General features: G+C 42.2%; 1 protein-coding gene across 1 annotated transcript in view; it reads left to right on the forward strand.

The window, feature by feature from the left end:
• Positions 1-21080, forward strand: part of LOC311233348 (uncharacterized protein) — a gene marked incomplete at its 5' end in the record, with an annotated part of 137136 nt that overhangs the window by 53337 nt on the left and 62719 nt on the right. The gene's annotated exons all lie outside the window — the stretch shown is intronic.

Consider the following 21080-nt stretch of genomic DNA (forward strand, 5'->3'; position numbering starts at 1 on the left):
ATAGAAAGGCTTTGTTTTATTATAACATTTGTTGCAGTAAAATCATTGTCTCGTTTGGTCATCCTGTGGAGCGCGCTGGTCGGCGCCGGCGGGCAGCTAACGTATTAGCTTGTTGTGGTTCTCGCAAGCGGATCAATGGCGGCATGCCCGGAAGTAGAAAATGAATAAACGCTTGCCGATTGGTGGTAAGAACAGCAGGAGGTGGGTGCTAGCGGCGGTGTGGTGTAATTGGCAGAATCGACTGTCAATCAAAATGGTTCTATTGCATTGGTTGAAAGCTCTGGTTGAGAGAATAGTAACCATCTGCAGGCCGCCAGACGATACTGGGAGAGCTGAGGGATAGTGATACATGGCATGGTGGAATTAATACCATAAACATATTTCTTGATGTTTCCTTTTTTTAAGTAAGTAAAGAGGCCTACAAATACAAACATACACATACAAATATACAGTAGTTTCATTAAAAAAAATTACAAATACTTTTTTTTGCCACAAGTATCGGTATCGGCCGATTGTGTTAGTTGAACAATCGGTATTGGTGGCCAATTTTCATATCGGTGCATCCCTACCGGTTAAGCTTAGGCACTCTTTTGAAGTTGGTTAAGGTTGGAGTTTGTCTTAGAGCAGGGCGATGGAACACCAGCCCTGATTCCAAACTCTAACCTTAACCAACTTCGAAAGTCGCCTAAGCTTAACCAGTGATAAACTAGGCGTTAGGTAGTTTGCTGCTGTTCAAGGCGGAAATGGGCAAAGACACAGCTCGTCACGCGATTGGGCGCACATGTCTGTGGCCAATCGGAGAGCGTCAGTCAGTGGCCAATCAGAGAGCGTCTCCGCAAAATGCGGCTACGAAAAAAAAACTCATCTGGCTAAGCATCACAACGGTGTTCACTTACTGTGCCTTAAGACTGCACGGTGATCTTACGACAGTGCTGGGAAGTACCGTCAAGTAGGGGTGCACCGATGTATCGGTCGGGTATCTGTATCGGCCGATAAGCTCAGATGTGCAGATGGCAGTAGCCGATAAATATCCATCAATTTGTGTCGCGTCAAAAGGCAAAAAAAAGGTTCAGTCAAAGCGACCTGCACAACGCCGCCCCCACACACACACAAGTTACTAGTGTTGTCAAAAATAACGAAGTATCGATACATACCGATACTGAATATTTAAAATGGTTTCGATACTCATTTCCCGAAGTACCGATACTTTCTGCAGTATCGATACCAGCTGGCTTGCTCCCGCAAGTTGTTGACAGACAGACACGCTGCTGTCCTCCTCCTCCTCAGAGACTAACAGACACAAGCTGCTGCAGCCTCCTCCCCCTCACAGACGCGTCAGACCTGTCTTCAGTTTGTAAACAAAGCTATTAGCTAACGTTAGCTAGTCCGTTAGCTCCATTAGCTTATGCTAGCTAGCTGGCCACCTTTATAATTACTTCATGGAAACGGAGTAACGTCACGCAGAGCCCACCCACACTACACCAGAAAACAGCAGAAGTGCTGTTTGGAGGTACTTCGGGTTTGAAGTAGGGCTGCAACGATTAGTCGACATAATCGACGACATCGATTATAAAAAATCGTCGACGAGAAATTGTTGCGTCGATTAGTCATAAAAAAAAAAAAAAAAATTTTTTTTTTTTTTTTTTTTTGTGCAATACCTATCTTTGTGAGAGTGGCTTCTCAGGGTTCCAGACAACATCATAACATGATGATCCCATAGCAAATTTTGGACATTGAAAACATTGTTCCCCTGCAGGAGATGATGATCAGACTAGACACACAATACATTACACACGCCAGGGTTAGAAATTAACATTTTTTTTCAAGGGCTTTTTTTGCCCCCCTTAATTGATTTTCGGGGGCTTTTTTTGTATTTCGGGGGCACTGCATTTTTATGATAAACGGTAGGGGTGGGACGGTTCACAAAATGGGACGGTTTGGTTCGTATCACGATTTTGGGGTCACGGTTTTCACTTCGATATATGTTAATTTTTATTAAAAAAAATTTAACACTCAAATCTAAACATGCTTCTCATTTATTAAAAATAAAATAAAAGGTTTACAGTGTTTACAGCCTTAAATAATGTTTGGCACACAAAGACCGAACTGACTGAAAAATATAGGCTACATTTGTCAAAGTATTAACTTAGTGCAAACAAACAATATGCTCAGCCAGCACTAGACTTTCCTTTCTTTAATATAAACACACAAAAACAATGTCAACCATGTTTAAATTCCCTGATTGTCAGTTCTTAATGGAAAGATTCGTTTTCTGCTTGAAATTATTATGTTTCTGTCTACATTTATTTAGACTAACATTATTTAAATATTGAGTGCAACTGTGGTGGATTACGTAATTCGGTGAGTTGGAACTATCTATGGGTTGGCGCCGGGTCCCCACGGACATTTTAGCGTCACGGACCACCAGCGCAGACAATGTTATCAGCTCCGGTAACGTTAGGAGGAGACGTTCTAACATCAACATGCAGTGGAAAAGCGGCAATAGTCCCGGTTGGAGTTAGTAAAACACAGTTGTATGTTAGCCTTCTTGGATGTTGAATAAACGCCTATCATTGTCTTTAAACACCCCGCCTCTCAGACTCCCATTTCCTCCTCTGCTACAGTAGCAGCTAGTAGCTACGGTGACATTTCATTGACTACAGTATTAGCTTGCGGGCTGCGTCGGGCTACCATAGTTAAAACGTGCGTTGTGTTTACAAACTCCTAACGCTATGGCAAGATGTGTGTAGGCATATGTAATGTTAATGGCTATGTTTTTAAAGTCGTAATGAAGATTGATTTATATTGTGCGTGCCATTTTTACACAAACTGACTAGCACCTGGCAGCTGGCTGCAGCCAGTGCAGAACACCGGCTCCGCCAAATGATTTTTTTTTATTTGCGCGTCATCTGAACCGTACTCCCACAGACGCTCCATTACCGGATAAATATATATATATAATTAGTAAACTGTCGGGGGCATTAAGTGCCCTCCTTAACTGATTTTCGAGGGCATTTTGTCCATTTTCAAGGGCATTATGCCCCAAGCCCCCGTTAATTTCGAACCCTGACACACGCACTCCTCTCACTCACACACAGCGATCAGAGTAAGACACACACATACACACTCCTCTCACTCACACACAGCGATCAGAGTAAGACACACACACATACACACTCCTCTCACTCACACACAGCGATCAGAGTAAGACACACACACATTCACACTCCTCTCTCTCACACACAGCGATCAGAGTAAGACACACACACATTCACACTCCTCTCACTCACACACAGCGATCAGAGTAAGACACACACACATACACAAATTACACAGTACACACCTCTCACTCACACAGCGATCAGAGTAAGACACACACACACAAATTACACAGTACACACACTCCTCTCACTCACACAGCGATCAGAGTAAGACACACACACATACACACACACACACGGACTCCTCTCACACACAGCAAACAAAAGTTATTTAAAGTACACTTCCACTTTAATTTGTATTATTTAATTTATTTATCTTGTTATGAGTGATTGCTGTATTGTTCTTCAAATACATTTTCATTTAAAGTGGCTTAAAGATCCAAATTCAAATGTTTCATGAGTCATTATTTTAATTTGCTATGGGATCATCATGTTATGATGTTGTTGTTTGGTCCTGACAAGAGTCTCAAAGTCTGGGGTGATGGTAGACAAGCAACTCTGAGGTCATGCTCAATGTCCAATCTGTTCCTCTGCTCTGTCTTCAGCTGGACCAGAGCTGAGAAGCCACTTTCACAAAGATAGGTAATTAAAAAGGTTCGTGACAGCTGCTCTTTCAACGTCACTGAGTGAAGCATTAAAACCATTAACTCTAGTTTAATACATGATACGTTGTCTACTGATGGCGCATAATATCAACAGCTGATTCGTTGTTAGTAACGTTACAGCTATTAGCTAACGTTAGCTACTGCTAGTCGTTCCTCCGTTAGCTCCGTTAGCTTAGCTGGCCACCTTTATAATTACTGCATGGAAACGGGTTAACGTTTAAACGTTATGTCGAGGTCATACAATACTACAGTCGCCATAAGGTTAACGTTACCCCGTTTCCATGAAGTGTTTAAATAGCAGCAATCTTGTTGAAAATGTAACGTTACTAAATGCTCTCTCTCTCTCCCTCTCTCGTTATCTTTAAATATACCGATACCGATATTTGTGGCAAATATTTTTATTTAAATTTTTATTTTTTTATTCTTTTATGAAACTACTGTATATTTGTGTTACAAATTGTGCTCACCGATATGAACATAGGCCTCTTTACTTACTTAAAAAAAGGAAACAGAAATAGCACTATCTCTCTGCCAGTATGTTCTGCAGGGCTGCAGCTAGATACTAGTTCTCCCAGCATAGTCTACCTGCTGGGCTGCAGCTAGATACTATTGTCTCAACCAATGACATTTTGATTGACAGTCGATTCTGCCAATTACGTCACACACCGCTTGCACCCGCCTCTGCTGTTACCACCAATCGGCAAGCGCGTATACATTTTTTACTTCCGCTTTTGTCCGCCATTGATTTTGACGAGAGCTTTTCTACAACAACAATGGCTGACGTTTAGCTTTTAGCTCCGCAGGATGACTTAAATGAGGCATAATGATTTTACTGCAACTAATGTTATAATAAAACAAAGCCTTTCTATATGTGTCTGATTGAAAACGTTATTAACAGATTGCAGAATGGGTAAAACTCAGGGCTCTGAGCAACGGAAGGAACTGAGCTAGTATGAACGCTTGCTACGTTCGGGTAAATAATATGCTGATGTTATTGAACGTGTAACACTAACTATTAGGGCTGCAACTAATGACTAATTTGGTAGTCGACTAATCTGCCGATTATTTTTTCGATTAGTCGACTAATCAAAAACCAATGTAAACAACAACAAAAAATAAAATAAAAAAGAGGATTTTTTTTTTTTTTTTTTTTTTTTAATTACCTATCTTTGTGAAAGTGGCTTCTCAGCTCTGGTCCAGCTGAAGACAGAGCAGAGGAACAGATTGGACATTGAGCATGACCTCAGAGTTGCTTGTCTACCATCACCCCAGACTTTGAGACTCTTGTCAGGACCAAACAACAACATCATAACATGATGATCCCATAGCAAATTAAAATAATGACTCATGAAACATTTGAATTTGGATCTTTAAGCCACTTTAAATGAAAATGTATTTGAAGAACAATACAGCAATCACTCATAACAAGATAAATAAATTAAATAATACAAATTAAAGTGGAAGTGTACTTTAAATAACTTTTGTTTGCTGTGTGTGAGGAGTCCGTGTGTGTGTCTTACTCTGATCGCTGTGTGTGAGAGAGGAGTGTGAATGTGTGTGTCTTACTCTGATCGCTGTGAGTGAGAGGAGTGTGTATGTGTGTGTGTCTTACTCTGATCGCTGTGTGTGAGTGAGAGGAGTGTGTATGTGTGTGTCTTACTCTGATCGCTGTGTGTGAGTGAGAGGAGTGCGTGTGTAATGTATTGTGTCTAGTCTGATCATCATCTCCTGCAGGGGAACAATGTTTTCAATGTCCAAAATTTGCTATGGGATCATCATGTTATGATGTTGTCTGGAACCCTGAGAAGCCACTCTCACAAAGATAGGTAGTGCAAAAAAGCAAAAAAAAATTAAATAAAGTGTTTTTTTTTTTTTAATGACTAATCGACGCAACAATTTCTCGTCAACGATTTTTTTATAATTGACGTTGTCGATTATGTCGACTAATCGTTGCAGCCCTACTAACTATATAACGTTAATGCCACAAAACGAATGCCTTGTTAATCATAAGTAGTAACTTTGATGCAGTAGCTTGTGTGTGTGTGGGGGCGACTGGGGACAGCGTTGTGCAGGTCGCAAGTGAACTTTTTTTTGTCTTGACGCTACACAAATTGATGGATATTTATCGGCTACTGCCATCGGCACATTCGAGCTTATCGGCCGATAGGCCGATTGCAGTCAACAAGGCACTTATCGGCCGATACCGATACCCGACCGATACATCGGTGCACCCCTAGTTACTAACTGTAATACAAACAGTTCAGTTTGTCAGGTACATGCAACACAGATTACAGTGTTTACATCTGTCTGCTTGAGAAAATACCATGTTCTGCATCTGCAATAACAAATGATTGAAGTGAGATGAACAGTTATTTTTAAATGTGTGATCTAAAGATAAACAAAGGGTTTTAAAAGTGTTATATTTATCTTCTCTTATAGTACCAGAGAGAAGCTGAGGAGAATCAACCAGCAACAAAAGCTAAATTTGTTTAAAAAAAAGAAAAAAAAATTTGGTATCGAAGTATCGATACTTTTCAAGGTATCGTATCTAAGTCGAAATTCCAGTATCGTGACAACACTACAAGCTACTGCATCAAAGTTACTACTTATGATTAACAAAGGCATTCGTTTTGTGGCATTAACGTTATATAGTTAGTGTTACACGTTCAATAACATCAGCATATTATTTACCCGAACATAGCAAGTAGCAAGCATTACTCAATTCATAGCTCAGTTCCTTCCGTTGCTCAGAGCCTGTACAGAGTTGTACCCATTCTGCAATCTGTTAATAAAGTTTTCAATCAGACAAATGTATAGAAAAGCTTTGTTTTATTATAACATTTGTTGCAGTAAAATCATTATGCCTCGTTTGGTCATCCTGCGGAGCGCTGGTAATCTACTCGTGGCCAGCGGGGAGCTAACGTTATTAGCGCATTGGTTTGTTGATCTCTCGCTGCAGATCAATGGCGGCAATCCAGGAAGTAAAAAACGAATACGCGCTTGCCGATTGGTGGTACAGCAGAGGCGGGTGCAAGCGGTAGGGCTGGGCGATATGGAAAAAAATCATATCGCGATAACGATATGATGTTATCATATTTCTCGATACATTACATCAAAACATTTTTTTTTCTTTTTTTTTATAAAACATTTTATATTTTTTTTTATTAAACAGTTTTATTTTGCAGCAATTCTTTGTCATTGCCCCCATCTTTAGTGTTACCTCCCCTCACACTCCAGTTCTCAGGCTGCAGCTGGTTTAAAAGCGAAAGTAAACCGGCTTCTCTGCTGGCTGTGGCTCCAGGGGAGTTGAACAGTTCTGGCTCTGCTAGTTTATTTTCGATCTTTTGGCGCTTTTTTTGGTGGATAAACCACCTAGGGCTGGGCGATATAACGATAACGATAAATATCGCGATATATTTTAATAATCGATATCGAATATCGAAATAAAAAAAAATCGAAACTCGTTTTTTTTTTTTTTTTTAATATATATATATATTTTTTTGTGACCTGCAACAGGGCCGTTTTAAAACCAGAGGTGGTGGACAGACTTGTCATTCTTGCCTGCAACTTCAAGTAATGGCTTTGCTTGTCCAAATGACAATACTGACCAAATTGAGATTTATTTTTCTCTTGTCCATTTATTTTGTTTGCTTTCTAATTTAAAATACAGTTTGAAACCGTCTGTACACAGTAGGCTATGTGTGCTAGCAGAGCTAGACTCCAGTCACGAGTCACGGTGCACATGTGCGGTGGTTTGTCCACCAAAAAAGCGCCAAAAGATCGAAAATAAACGAGCAGAGCCAGAACTGTTCAACTCCCCTGGAGCCACAGCCAGCAGAGAAGCCGGTTTACTTTCGCTTTTAAACCAGCTGCAGCCTGAGAACTGGAGTGTGAGGGGATGTAACACTAAAGATGGCGGCAATGACAAAGAATTGCTGCAAAATAAACATACATCTGTTGTTAAAAAAAAATAATAATAATGTTTTTTAAATACTTAATAATAGATAATAATAGATAATTATCGATATCGAGAAATATGATAACATTATCATATTGTTATCGCGATATGATTTTCTTCCATATCGCCCAGCCCTAAAACCACTGCACATGTGCACCGTGACTCGTGACTGGAGTCTAGTTCTGCTAGCACACATAGCCTACTGTGTACAGACGGTTTCAAACTGTATTTTAAATTAGAAAGCAAACAAAATAAATGGGACAAGAGAGAAATAAATCTCAATTTGGTCAGTATTGTCATTTGGACAAGCAAAGCCATTACTTTAAGTTGCAGGCAAGAAAGACAAGTTTGTCCACTGTCTCTGGTTTTAAAACTGCCCTGTTGCAGGTAAAAAAAAAAAGAGAACCGATTTTTTTAATTCCGATATTCGATATCTATTATTAAAATCTATCGCGATATTTATCGTTATCGTTATATCGTCCAGCCCAGCGTTTCCGTTAGCTGGTAATTACCGGTATTTTACCGGCAAAATCTGTTTAAGTCCGACATATTTTATCTCTCCGGTCTTAATGTCCGGTGAAAATAATTCCCTGAGTCTAAGCACAATTTGATTATTTGAATTGTATTAAAATAGGCTAAAATTAAATAGCCTATGCGATGAACGAAACGATCATTACATTTGTTTCCTCGTTGCTTCTAATAATGACAACGACGTTGTCGGCGAGAGCTTAGTGCTGGGTGTGCGGACTTTTCTGAAGCTGTAGAGCCGCAGTACCAGCAGTACAATGCAATATTCCAGCAGTACTCCAATTCAGCCATTTTCAGCCAATGTTGGGTGGGGGGCGCTGTTGTGCGGTTCCCAGAAAAGAGCCAATAACAGCTGAACAGCTTCTCTGCAGCGCCATACTCTTTGCAAATAAGTCGTTGCGAGGTGGAGAGAGTCGTCACGCAAACCCACGATAATGTTGCCGTCTCTCTGCTTTCTCAGTTCTTCGCTTGATATAATTAATACAAATGTCCAATATAACGGAATTCGTTAGCTCATAAAAATGTGATTATAACAGACTGCTGTTTAGTGTCGGACCGACTGCGTATCGGTCTATTTTATTTCAAGTCAGCAGCAGCACGGAGTATCGAGGGACTTATTTTATTTGGAATATATTAATGACTTTATACGTGAAGTTGAACATTATGATATGTGTGACGTGTCTGATACAACGAGGTGAAGCGATGTCGACTCGAGATTCATTTGGGGGTGCGTGTGACAGAGCTGCTGCAGCGGGAGCTTGATGCTGGTAGCGTATCGCACTAACTTGAGAGGCGAGAGATAGTAATTTGATTCTGCAAATCAATTTCTCATTATTCGCTTGATGTAATTAATACACATGTCCAATTATAACGGAATTCGTTAGCTCATAAAAATGTGATTATAATAGACTGCTGTTTAAAACTCTGACCGGAATATCTCGAATATGTCCGGTGATAGAAATCTTGCAGGACACTCAGACCGGCACGAATATGTTCTAACGGAAACGCTGGTCCAGCCCTAGCAAGCGGTGTGACGTAATTGGCAGAATCGACTGTCAATCAAAATTGTTCTGTTGCATTGCATTGGTTGAGAGCTCTGGTTGAGACAATAGTATCCAGCTGCAGACCATACTGGGAGAGATATAGTGCTACATGGCATGGTGGAATTAATACCATAAACATATTTCTTGATGTTTCCTTTTTTTAAGTAAGTAAAGAGGCCTATGTTCATATCGGTGAGCACAATTTTAGTAACACAAAAAGAGACGTGTAGCCTATTTATTTAATATTTTATTTATTCATTTTATTATTTTTATTTGTTGCCATGGCTAAAATAATAGTCAGACCAGCACTCTCAGTTTCAATGTTTTTAATGGCAGCCTGAATAGATAGCAGACATGTTTCGGACAATGTCCTTCTTCAGTGATATGGCTAGCAATGGAAATACAATCAAGATGGTAGTTAAATACACCTGGCAGGTAATTACATGACATGACACGGCAGGAAATTACATCACAACGCAGGTGTGCCGGTGCAATGTGACCAAAGGGATGACCTATCAAAGTAGAGTCCAATCATAAATTATATATATACAGGGACCGAAACTAGAGAGCGCCGCCCGCCATTTGCGGGCAGTTTTTACGTTTGGCGCCTCCCACTTAGAGGACTGACCGCCGTGTGGCGGCCAATCAAATGGTCATGTGAAAACCGAAAATCATGATCCAATTCTGAGCGGAGTTCTCACTCGCTGTCTGAGCGCATTGCTGCTCCTAAACCTCCCCTACCTGTTTCTGTATGCTGCATGTAAACACACAGTCACCGTGACTGATGTTAGTCTACTCTAGTCAGAGAGACCTCTGTGAGCTGATGTTAGCTACTGTTACAAAATGACCCAGTCAACTATTCACTTTTAGTTTAATACATGAGGCATTGTGTAACGTTATCCACAGGGGAGGAAACTAACTTTTTGGCTTACCAGCCAACTGGCGAGTATCTGATTTTTTTTACCAGCCAAACAGATTTTTTACCAGACAAAAAAAACTGTCAACTTTCACACGCACAATATATGCTTACCTAGGATTTGACTTGATTCAACAACAAAGCGGTCGGAGCAATGACAAGCCGAAAACTGTCGAAATTTTATTTACCTACCTCAGTCGTAAAAAAAAATCCAAACTTCAAATAACTACAATTTCGACAGTTTTCGGCTTGTCATTGCTCCGACTGCTTTGTTGTTTTTTTTTATTTATTTTTTGGTTTCTCACTTGATTCGATACTCGGTAGTACCGACGTGTTTCGGTTCGGTACCTCAAAAGTACCGAATTCGGTACCCATCCCTAATAATTACTTCTTTGTATGTCTTCGTCTAAATAGATTTTCAATCATAGTAAAATAATCACACCGTGTCTCTACTCTTTAAAATATTTATTAGCATAAAACATTAATCTCTACTCTTCACAATATTAGCATAAAACATATTAACATGAAAGAGGTATCTATTCTGGACTGGGTTGGGCTGAACTGGGCAGTGAAAGATGCTGGGTTGGACTGGGTTGGGCAGTGAAAGAAAAAAACCGAAGTATGTTGTGAAGTGTATAGATAGATGTGAAATGTATAGATGTAGCAGTAGTCTATCTGTATGTCATATGTTATGATGAATTGAAAATGGGGGACCCTGATGTAAACAAGACAAAAGTCTTTCTCTGGGCTGCATCCCCTTAACAATTGTGTGTATTGAGCCGTACTGTATTGTACCCATTCTGCAATCTGTTAATAAAGTTTTCAATCAATCAAGTTAACTTTGAACCTCGGTTGTCAAGCCTCGTCAATGTTGTGTATGCATCTGGGTAGGCACACTGTGCCTTTAAGACAGCACGGTGGTCTTACGACAGTGCTGTGAAGTACCGTCAAGTGTTGTGGTAACGTCAGTTGGGTTGGTGTGCTGTTGTACACAGTGCACTGGTTGAGCTTAGCTAGCCCCTTTCGTGACTGCGATGTGCAAGCCAGGGGCTTTTGAGCATGAAATAAAATGTCTAACCTTACGTCGTAGTGGTGCTTTTTTGGAAACATTATAGTCATAACAGATACACCTAGCTGGCTGCTTTGAGCACACGGGGCTAACGTTAGCTAGCAAGCAGCTATCGCTAAAACTAGAAGCTAACCACTGTATACAGTTCCAGTAGACTAACATTACACCTCTGTGATTTAAATGTGTCCTTAGTAAATTATACTCGAGGGTTGTACTAGGGTTGGATGCAGTTCCCCGTTGGTCAGTCTGTCTGTTTTCCATCTTCTGCTGTGTTTAACGTTATCCGTTTGAGAGTGCTCCTGATGGCTAGCCTAGTAACGCAGGACTTTTATCATTATATGTCCGCGGGTTGGCCAGTACTGCGCGAACTTTTATTAAACATTATATGTCCGCGGGTGGTCTTGTGCAGTGCTCTCGTGGCACTGTCAACTAAAGCGAGCACTCAAGAAGACGCGCACCGTTTGCCAGTGCAGTGATTGCAGAATGTTTTTTTTTTGTATACTCTCCAGACTGGCGAGTGGTCTTCATGAATCACTCGCCAAACGTAAAAAATACTCGCATTTGGCGAGTAAAGTGGCCTAATTTCCTCCCCTGGTTATCCAGCTGGCTAGCTTCTGATAGCTCCCGACATAAACAACTGCAAGTGTCCAGTTACATCGCATGAGGGCTGCAGCGCTGCTGACTAGGGTCCAGGTGCAGGGTAGGAGAATCCTTTCATGCTGAATGTAAGAGTTTAGGGTCCAGCTGTAGCGCCGGAGAATCCTTGCTGGAGGCCACTAGAGTATACACACAGACAGTGGAGCTGTTTGCAGACAGCGAGGTGGCGATGTCTCGCAGATAATACAACTACAAGTATGATTATATAATATATATATTTTTATTAAAAAAAAATTTGAATATAAAATAATAATACATTCTTTTTTTATCAAAAAAAAGTTGGCAGGTAAGAAATCTGCTTGGCGGGTAGATTCTTCCCATCTACCCGCCACTGGCCGGTGAGTCAAAAAGTTAATTTCGCTCCCTGTATATATATATATATATATATATCTAACAATCTATATTATAAACAATACAAAACAAAATTACCAGAAACTTGATATTATAACATATAACATGCCCATTTATTTCTACGGCTAATTGAGCCCTTTACATATTTAATTAAATAGTTTCAAATTATACATTGGGCATCCTTGTGAAACATGCCTCTTGTTTAGCAACAAACAACAATTTTTTGGAGGTTAGAGGAAACGGGTTAAAACGTTCTCTTCATTCATTCCTCTAGGTTCGATGCAATTGAACAGGTGGATATAATAACATTCACGTTGCAACAGCAACTTGTGTCTGTCTCCACCTCGCGCTGGCCTGAGTACTAACTCTAGTCTCATATATTTGAGATCGTTGACGGTATGTTTACACTTAGAGAAATGTCGAGCTACCGACGACTTGACATCTGAATTTCTCACAGCACATTTGTGTTCACTGATTCTTGATTTAAAGGCTCTCGTTGTTTTGCCCACATAAGAAAAATTACAAGGACATTTTAGCAAATACACCAGATTAGACGAATTACACGTAATCCGTCCTTTGACTGGTATATTTTCCCCCGTTTTAGGATGTGCGAAAAATTTATCTTTAATCATGCCCTGGCACTGTACACAGGATTGGCAGGGAAAATTCCCATCTGGGATATTGGACATAAAATGAGAAGGTTTCTTTAAGGGCAAATCAGTTTTGACTAGGAGATTAGATAAATTCGCTTGTCTCTTATAAAAATAGTTAGGCGAATGCTGAAACGCTGTCCCTATAAGAGGGTCGGACTGCAGAATATGCCAATGTTTATTGACAATACTCTGTGTGTCTCTCATGATAGGGCTGTAAGTAGACACAAAAGATACTTTGTCTGTTTTATCTTTCTTTCTGGGGGTGAACAACGTGGCCCTGTCCATATGTTTGGTTTTGTTCAGGGCTTTGAGTGTCAAATCGGCACTGTAACCTCTCTCGTGGAAACTGCCACGGAGGATTTCTGCTTGTGCAATAAATCTATCGTCAGTATCACATATTCTCTTATAACGAAGTATTTGGCTATAAGGAAGACTGTTCTTCAAGGCTGGGGTGTGATAACTGGAATAATGCAAGAACGAGTTACGGTCTGTCTCCTTTTTAAAAAACCTCTGTGTGTAATGAGATGCCATTAGGGGCTTTCTTGATCAGAACATCGAGGAAGGGTAAATTATGCATATCAAACTTCAATGTAAACTTTATTGTTCTTCTACAGGTGTTCAGGTACTCAAGGAAGGCAAAAAGATCAGATGCTGAACCAGACCAAATAAAAAAACAGATCGTCAATATAGCGCATATAAGATTTGACACATTTCTCAAGCGGGTTATTATTAAAGATATGATCTACTTCATATTTGGACATATAAAGATTGGCTAGGTTCACAGCGGCTGGAGAGCCCATGCTGAGGCCTATGTTTTGCAAATAGTATTTATCTTGGAATCTAAAATAATTTCTAGTTAGAACTAGAGCTGCCGCGATTACCGCATTACCGCGGTATCGCTGTTACATCACGGCCACCGCAGAGTAGGCTGAATACCGCGTCACCGCTGTTTTGTATAATAATAATAATAAATTACCCTCCTCTTGGGCTTGCGGCTCTGCAGATATACCCTACTCATCTATCGAGGTTCCAAGCGACCCTATTGGGTACCAGAAAGGTCACGTGAAACATTGCAGACCACTGATTGGTCAGAAGAGAGACGCGTCACACGTTGTAGCGTCATGCAGTGTGTTACCACCAATCGGCAAGCGCGTATTAGGTTTTTACTTCCTGAATGTCAGATCATCACAACACGGCTAATAACGTTAGCTTTAACTCTCCGCCGGAGTGGACTACGATCGCTCCTAAGGAGTACTAAACGAGACATAATGATTTTACTGTCTGCAACGAATGTTATAATAAAAGCCCTTCGTTCTATACACTTGTCTGATTGAAAACTTTATTAACAGACCGCAGAATGGGACAACTCAGCACGCTCTGAGCAAAGAAAGGAACTGAGATATGAATAGAGTATTGCTTGCCTTGCTATTGTCCGGTAAATACGCTGATGTTATTGAACGTATAACTATATAATGTTAATGCCACAAAACGAATGCCTTTATTATAAAGTAGTAACTTTATAGTAATAATAATAAGAAAGGGTCGGGGGGGTTAGGGGTAACCAGCCCTGCCCGCGACACCGAGTGAACTGCGCATGACCAAAGGGGAAACTTCGAATCCGTGTTTCACTTTCAATAACTAATGCGTGCTTGCTAGGCCTGCCGCGATAAGCAATAAATCGATTAATTGCCGCGATAATTAAAATTAATGCAATGATTTTGACGGGCGCGATTAATTGCTATTTGCGCGTTTGTTTTAATGAGGCGGAACCAGTGCCCCTTGTCAGTCACTGTCCGTGTTGGGAGGCGGGCCGCTGGCTTTACTACAGAGCACAGCACAGATGAATGAATGAATGAAAACTTTATTTAACAGATTGCAGAATGGGTACAATACAGTACGGCTCAATACATACAATTGTTAAGGGGATGCAGACCTGAGAAAGACGTTTGTCTTGTTTCCATCAGGAGCTCCGTGGGGCAACGCCACATAGCTTAACTACATTTCTCAATAGTGTTGCTCCTTTTAATCAAGTAGCGTTAAATGCGCCGTGTGACGGGCTATCAAATAGTCATGTGAAAACCGAAAATCATGATCCAATTCTTTAGCGGAGTTCTCACTCGCTGTCTCAGCAGACATGAAGCGCGCACCGCGCACTGCTGCTGCTGCTGCTGCTGCTACCCCCTCCCCACCTGTTTCTGTTTCTGTAACCATGTAACGTTAGTTAGCACTGCTGCTGCTGCTAATGCCTGCATGTAAACAGAGGCTATTGCCTCACCGTGACGTTAGTCTAGTCAGTGTGGGACCTTCGTGAGATAACGTTAGCTACCGTTACAAAATGACCCAGTCAACTATTCACTTAGTTTAATACACGAGGCATTGTGTAACGTTATCCAGCCGGCTAGCTACGGATAGCTCCCGACATCAACAAATCCTCCAGCAATAGTCCAGTGCATAATACCTCCGTTGGCTAGGTAACTAGTCACTACGAAATGTCGCAGTAAACTAAATAGTTCACTGAGGCGTTGTCCCAACGCCATCCAGCAGTAGCTACAGATAGCTCTTGGCATCAATGTCCTACAACAACAACATGCGTATTCGAGTCCCTGGTTTACATCGCATGAGTGAGGGCTGCTGACTAGGGTCCAGGTGCAGCGCCGGGGAAAAGTCTAAAACACCGGAAAAGACGGAGCGGTGGGCTTCAAAATAAAAGTTTTGGGAAATAAATGTCTCAAAAAAAAATTCTCTAACCGGTCGCAATAATATCGCTTATCGCGATATTTTCGGGGGCAATTAATCGCCCAGCAAAATGTGTTATCGTGGCAGGCCTAGTGCTTGCCGAATCCCAAACAATATTCATGCTGCAAAGTCATCCTCTAAAAATAGACATTTAGACTAGAGGCAGGCTATATGCTATAAAGAGTAGACTACTACTAAAAAAAAAATGCATTCAAACTTTTTTTTTTTTTTTTTTGTGTGCATGCGGTAATAACCGCGGCGGTAGGAAATATTTTGCAAATTTGTGCGGTAATACCGCACAAATTTGCTAAATATTTCCTACCGCCGCGGTTATTACCGCACGCACACAAAAAATTCAAAAAAAAAGTTTGAATGCATTTTTTTTTTATAGTTGTAACTGAGGGGTACAATTCCCTGACTGTATTACTAGATATGATACTTACTACCACTACCTTTGTACTTAATATTCGGCCACCCAGTACACGGCATAAATATATTATCATGAACACTCTCACGTAGATGAAACGGATCCAACACAAATGTACGAATTAGAAACAGGTCTTTATTGCCTACACAGCGATGGTGTGTAGAATAAACACTTAATCACTTAATTACATTTATGAATTGAAATAGTATGCACTTTTATGGCAAGGAGTATTCGTCGGTATATCAATAGATAATGTCCAATCTCTGAAGGCGCAGGTGGTAAATATACGACCTGGAATAGTTAAGGAATAACAGCAATGATACTTTAATGATTATAGGCTGGATACACTAGAGGGGGTTAATCCGGTCGCTTGTAAGCCGACAGGAGTAGGAGGGGGGGGGGGGTAGAATCCAGCTGCCTCGTCCGGCCAAGGGTATCCCAGGAGAACCCACTGTAGTGCCGTTCAATGCGCCGGCGATCCTTGGACCACAGATGAAAGCAGGTGCACTCTTTGTGGGCCGGCTCTCTCCGGTCCACGGGGGAGAGATGTGGAGAGACCTCGTCTTGCAGAGCGTCTCCTCACCTTGCTTCCTCTCCAGGGGGGGGGGTTCCAACACACGGTAGTGTCGGGGGTCTTTATCCATAGAATAATCAAAGTATCCAAAGCATAATCCGTGCCTGGGAAGGCGGGCTGTCGTCGGTAGAATAATCCGGTATACAGGTCCACTCGCTCGTCTGCTCTGGGGCTCCTCGGGTGCAGCTTCACATAGGGTCAACCACCCTGGGTAAGCAGCCAGTTCTCTGCCCGAAACGATGGGGTACTGACTACGGTAGTATTCTCACCGCACGAAGCACTATATATTAACAGACTATTATTAGCTTAATAGACTACGTCCAACTCGACGATATAGTGCCAAATATGACTATTCAAATATTAATATACACGATGTCTCAATACCGATGGTAGGCGAACTTGGCCTTACTCCCACACGTGGCATCGCGGGGAGGCTTTACGTCTGTGACTCTATTGGAGGGTAAGAAACTGGACTGAAAAGAAAGTCCTACTTTAGTAGCGCAGTATATATACGCACTATGAACAAATAGTCCCATTAGTGGTGCGGTAGCCAAATTCCTACGCGGAACTAGGACTTGTTCGTACATGTCGAGCGGTACGTTTGAACTGGGTCTGAGGGGTATGGCAGCCTGGCACCAAGGTCTCGACCAATAGTAGAATGGAGACTATTATGGGATGTTCAGTAGGCTAGAATGGATATTCAATGCATATTGTACAAGGAATATACAAGGGATATCAGGGAATATTAGAAAATATACAAATACAATTAAATATATATATATAAATAAATATATATATTCGGTTTAATCTGGCCCTTCACAACAATAGTAGTAGTCTACTCTTTATAGCATATAGCCTGCCTCTAGTCTAAATGTCTATCTTTAGAGGATGACTTTGCAGCATGAATATTGTTTGGGATTCGGCAAGCACGCATTAGTTATTGAAAGTGAAACACTGATTCGAAGTTTCCCCTCTGGTCGTGCGCCGTTCACTCGGTGTCGCGGGCAGGGGTGGTTACCCCCCCGACCCTTTCTTATTATTATTACTATAAAGTTACTACTTTATAATAAAGGCATTTGTTTTGTGGCATTAACATGTGAAACAACAGTCCTGTCACATCTCAACTCCGACGAGACGCGGGCAGGACTTTTCATTAGCCTATTCACATGACACCAGCGTGTCCTCCTCCGCCGCCCGAGCGTATGCAACATATACTTAGTGGCAGACACCTTTCCTCTTACCACATAAGGTCCTGAGAACCGGGCAGTGAGCACCGTACTAGGCGTGGGCAGCACAATAAACACCTCATCCCCCGCCTCAAAATGCTGCGTCACCGCCAATTTGCGAAACTCACCACAGACTGAGTCACCCAACGCTAGACCTTGGTCTCGCTTCCGCTCCTGTGCCCTAGGGACAGCACAAATAGAAGGGACATTGGGGTGATTATCAATCAATGCATCACACAATAAGTTAGTAAATGGAGCGTCTCCAACCTCCAACACAGGGACGACCTTACCCCCAGCGATATCATTCCCCATGACGAAATCCACGCCCTTTACGGGAAAACATGGGCGAACCGCGACCGGAAAGCAACCTGTGATCAGTGCAGACTGTACATGCACCTTATGCAACGGCACGCGCACACACCCCATGTCAATACCTCTCACCAATTCGCTCGACCGACAGGAGTCCACATCCAATGGTAATACATCAGCCAGGATGAACGATTGAGAGGCTCCTGTATCACGGAGTATTCTCACCCGTTGGTAGTCCCCAACTTTACCCGACAGGGACACATAACCATCAAACAAAAAGGGCTCAAAAGAGCTATGCTGGTCAGGACATGACACCGTACCAATCAACCCCACCCCTTTCGGTTCCTGGGCTGACTCCCTGGTCTCCTGTCGATCCCTTAGCGCATGACAGTCCCTCATAAAATGCCCTTCTTTCTTACAATAATGACACACCAAGATGGCCTTTTCAGACGGCGGTGAGCGTGGTCGGAATGTCCGCTCGTCACCTCCCCGATACGGCGACTCAGACGGAGAAAACGCGCCCCCTCCTACATACACATCAGCATCTTGCTGATTTTTCGATGCGTAACAGTCCGCCACCAAATGACCCATCTTTTTACAATAACTACACACAATGGCCCTCCTAGACGGCGGTGAGCGAGGTCGAAATGGTCGCTCGTCACCTCCTACATACACATCATTTCGTACAGAAACATTTTTGTGGATCATTGCTAACTCGTCACACAAAACTGCAGCTTCCTGGAGGGTAGAAACCTTTCGCTCCTCTAAATGTACTATCATGTGTTCGGGCACACATTTTTTTAATTGTTCAATGAGGATTAACTCGCTCAAAGCCTCGACCCCATCCACCTTACATGCTTCACACCAACGAGTGAACATCGTCCGTTGTTCATGGGAAAATGCCACATGTGTTTGCGAGGGAGCTTTACTTAGTGCCCTAAACCGTTGCCTATACGCTTCCGGCACCAGTTCATATACGCGCAAGACAGCACCCTTCACTTTCTCATATACCATGCTGTCCTCCTTCGATAATAACTGGCATGCGTCCTGAGCCCTACCCGTGAGCCTATATTGCAATAATAGTGCCCACTGGTCCTTCGGCCAATGCGAAGCCCACGCTACTCGCTCAAAATTAGAAAAATATGTTTCCACCTCAGACTCTCGAAAAAAAGGAACCATAGAAATATGCTGCCCAATATTAAAAATGCCCTGGTAACCTTCAGATGAGGGAGAAGAAGAGCCACCACTCTCCAACTCCATCCTCCTTATTGTAATCTGGAGCTCTCTATCCTTCTCCTCTTTCTCCCCCTGGAGCACTCTCTCCTCCCTTCTCTCTCTTTCCAGACTCTCTATCTCTGTCTCTCTCCTCTTTTCTCTCCTGTCTGTCTCTCTCCTCTTTTCTCTCCTGTCTGTCTCTCTCCTCCCTTCTCTCTTCCTTGTCACGCATAGCAGCTCTTTCCTCTGAAACAGAGGCACGTCCTGAGTGTACAGAATTATCACTGTCAATCTCCTCAGCCTTGGCACCGCTACCCCTCCGTTCCTGTATAGCACCACCTGTTCCCTCACTGGACTCACCAGACGCCTCGTCATGCGTGACGTCCTCCGAGTCATTTCCCCCGGCTACGGGCGAACTTAATATCTCCCTATCAACCAACCCAGCGAGCACAATTGCTTTCACCTCCTCTTTACTTTTTGAACTTTGGACCATAATGCCATAATGCTTGGCGACCCCACACAATTCAGCTTTCGTGCAGTCATCAATCTGATCCCTCGTAGGATCCGCCACAAACAAATCCAAAGTAAAAGCCGCCCCAGCCATAGTCCCTACAGAATATGACTACACCACAAATAACCTACGCAAAATAACACAATAATAATAAACGAATCACAGGTGACAAGAAAATACCCCCTCACCTACTCCACAATATCCGTGCGTAACACATTTAATCATTACATTCCGTAGTATACAATTCAACCACTCTGATTTACTGCCCACATCTACCATCTATGAAAACAATAAATGCTGGTCTAACCACCTAACTAGGATCACCCACGTCACTCTAGCATACCCCAGCTAAACTACTCCCCTGCCGGGATGAGGCTACACATATCTTCAGTCGCTTACCGATTTCATTGCGCACTCCACCGGAATTACGACGCGTGCCCCCCACCCGCTAACCAAGTAGGCGATCCCCCTGTTACCTATGTGGCAGAAAAAACAGATTAGTTCAAGAGTATCACATACAACAATGGTTTACATCAATCAAACTGTGTAGCACGGACAATGGAACCACACTAACTTACCAATTAGAAAACGCTATCTTATCTCACCTGACATGCTTAAATTGTATTTATTAGTTGTGGGGCTTCCAACCCACGGCCTGTTCCCCAAAAGGGGAAAAGGGGATGTTATTAGGGGATTTCAACCCTAGATCACACAAAGGGAAAAAGGTAAGGGGAGAACAAACAAGGTAGATATAAATGGACAAACCGACAACACTAGGGATTAAATGATAAGGCCAATAATATAGACATGCTCCCCCATGAGTGTGTCAATTAACACAGAGGCCAATCTATATATATATATCTCTATATGTTACCTGGTAGCAACGCTAGCACAGATACCTACCAGTGTGAACAGGACGAACACACAGTCCCATACAGTTATGGAGACAAGGCCAAATACAATACAACAAGGGCAAATTAAACACAGTTCCACCACAGTGGCAACCACAGGCAACCTCCGACACCGTGATCACCAGCAAGTGACACAATGAGGCGCCCCGACGTGTGTGTGCTGTCAGCTA

Source organism: Notolepis coatsorum (assembly GCF_963971535.1).
Source record: "Notolepis coatsorum genome assembly, chromosome: 8".
NCBI classification, from domain to species: domain Eukaryota; kingdom Metazoa; phylum Chordata; class Actinopteri; order Aulopiformes; family Paralepididae; genus Notolepis; species Notolepis coatsorum.